The sequence below is a fragment of the Aplysia californica genome, unplaced genomic scaffold (genome assembly GCF_000002075.1).
Source record: "Aplysia californica isolate F4 #8 unplaced genomic scaffold, AplCal3.0 scaffold00118, whole genome shotgun sequence".
NCBI classification, from domain to species: Eukaryota; Metazoa; Mollusca; class Gastropoda; order Aplysiida; family Aplysiidae; genus Aplysia; species Aplysia californica.
Window position 1 is genome coordinate 372264 of NW_004797388.1, and position 3203 is coordinate 375466.

Genomic DNA, 3203 nt, shown 5'->3' on the forward strand with positions numbered 1-3203 from the left:
GATTTCAGACGATTGTCGGCAAACATGCAGGTCTATGAATAGCGTCATAGAAGACGGACTTTCCCAAGATGGGATCTAAACGAAACAAATGAAAAACTGAAAATTAAACTACAGGGACTTCATGCTCCTCAATAAAACTATGCACCCTTTAAATGATTCTCAACCACCATTAATTTTGTCAAATTCGAAATTTAAGTGGTTTGGAAGTTTTAAGAGGCCAAAGTGACGAACTTTCACAAATATAATATATACAGACAGAGATTACTAAAAATAATACTATATTTACTAGTGTGCTGCAATGGCCAAGCGTCTATATAATCAATTAATCACTGCTTCCCTTCCTAATTTTGAATTTGAAACATTGTCGTAGTCAAATTCACCCCCATAGACATACACTTCATAAATTAAAAGTAAATTAAAAAGACGCTCATAATCACCAATGAACAGTCTGCCTAACATTCAAACGGTTCCATTGCCGCAGAAATAGCACGTTCATCCCTATCGGGCCACCCCATAAGCAGTCGCAAGCTGTTAAGTAAGCTAACAGTGAGGCTGGAAGAGTCTACCAAAAGAGTTGGAGGGAACATGTTGCACAACACTCAAAGCTATCACACACACACACGCACACACACACACACACACACACACACACACACACACACACACACACATATATATATATATATATATATATATATATATATATATATGTATACAACATGTATATATATACCCTGTTCAGTTCACCCCTTTCGAGCCACAGTTATAAACAGTTACAAGCACTGATTATGAATGCGAACTATTACACTGGTCGAGTCTACCTCACAGATTATGTGAGGGGAACTAACTCAAATATCCGGACTGCTGCGAGTGCTTGTTTGTTGTTTTTTTCTACTCGACTTTTTGCCGTCCTGTAATCGGATCGTGACCTCCATTAAGACACCGGCTCCAGGTCGCGAAACACTAGACAAAAACAGCCAAATGTGAAATAAAAAATTAATAATTGTCATGTTCTACAAAAGATATTAGACCCATTGGTATTACATGTAGTTAGTACAGATACATCTGTTTCTTTGCTTTGTGTTTGTGTATTCACAACTAAAGATAAATTTAATGTTTGTTGGAATAAATATTTAATGAGATACTTTCCCGGCTATTTTAGCGGTTGAACATGCACACAACATGAAATCAGGATTTGTTTTCATTCACAACTCAGTGTTGCTGCCTCGAGTAAGATTCTTGTGTGATATCTCCAGGCCCTATCTGGTCGCATCTCACTTTGATTATCCTGTCAAACAAGTCAGCCCTCACCCCTGTGTGCTAGCAGAGACACTAAAATATAGAGACAGGAAACGAGGCCTCGCGGTCCGTGACAACAGTGCATTTGCGAACGTGACCGCTGAGAAGCGAGCTAAAAATAACCAGGCGCGGTATCGACAGCGAAGCGCGTCGCATCTAGCCTAGGCATAGGCCTAGCTTTCTGTGGCTTAGGCCTAGCGCAATCAGAGAACTGGCCAAGGTTGAATATTTGTAAACACTGCCTCTACAATATATACTCTTCTGGCCTACAGAAAAATTTACACATGTGGAAGAAAACAGGACAACAGATTTAAAAACTGAATTCTAGATCTAGGCCTAGTTATAAAATAATGTTGATCTAGCATAAAACCAATACATGTCTTGATAACGTAGACCGAAAACTGGATCTAGATCTACATCTACATCTAGATTATCTAGATCTAGATTCGAGAGATCTAATCTAGTCAGTGTCAGTAGTTACATAAGAAAAAAAGTCATCTAGATCTAGATCTATATATAGGCTTCCAGCATAATAAAAATATGCCTGCCTTAGCCTAAATATAACTTTGATCTAGCTTACAATATAAGCAGTTTAATTTAAGATAGCCTAATAAAGGTTAATACATTTTTACATATTTTACTAATTAGTTACATATTATTAGCCATGCATGGGGTCTGTACTGTGGGTAGGGAATAGTTGGCGAGAAAAGAAAAAGAGCATGCAATAGCATATATAGATCTACAGGCAATGATCTTTTGTAGAAACAGAAAACAGATTTCGTTTTGTGTAGGCTATTATAGTCATATTATGGATAAAAACAGGAATACAATGCGACAGATCGAACCCACCAGAGGCCTATATAATAAATATTATATAACATGAACACGTTACGCATCTTTCATGGATTAATAGCACTTTACTGAAACTGGCTCTTACAAGTGGGTGAATGTGACAGTCTTTCTTACTTATCTTAGACTGCTTAGCCTATGCATTGTCTCTTGCTGATTCTTATGTCCATACTTCTCTGTCAGGCACATAAATTTGGGACATTACAAACTTCAAGGGTGGTCCAGACAGGGTCAAGCTAGCACTTCCTTATTTAATTAAGTAAGCTTTGTAATTTCTTTGTCTCTCTAATTTTGTTACATGTATTCCGTAGTAGATCTATTACAACAGGACACTGTCTTCTTAGATGTCAAGGTTTTGGTTTTTTTCGCGTTTAATTTCTTCTTCAAAACTCTCACATCACATTGCAGACACTTGATCTTTTGTCATGTACAGGACTTGTATCTGTATCCTTTGGAACTGGCCTGAAGGGAACAATAATTATTTTTTTTGGAGGGTTTGGAACAGTAAACAGCATGGGCACAGCATTCAGCACTAGAATTGTTCAATATGCAAATTTCCAAAGGCAGTACGTACAGTTCAAATTGCTCAGCGCACAATTGTGACAATGCATTTCCATGGTACACGTATAGGTGACATGCTATCTTGAAAACCAAAGTAACGTCAGCCTTCCGATGATAATTCATTACCCATTTATTTTATTTTTTTTACATCAGAAATATATTATAATTTTTTGGTAGGAGTGCGAAAAACTTAGATTGTAACACAGAGTTTTACAGGTAGGCCTATACTATAGACCGGTGCTCACAATAAATAATACACTGTGGTGGCCCATATTCTCACGTGTGCAGTTAAATGTTGCAAAATTCATAGATCTACATAGAATATAGATCTAGGTCTACTCCTTTAGTTTCATTTCATAAAAGAGAAAAGTGCTTGGTATTGATTAACAGTTTTGAATGAGTACATCTACTGGAGACTTTAAAATTAATAAAATCTTTTTTGGATAGTTAAATGACATTCATCCCACATCTAACCCCCCCCCCCCCCCCCCCCA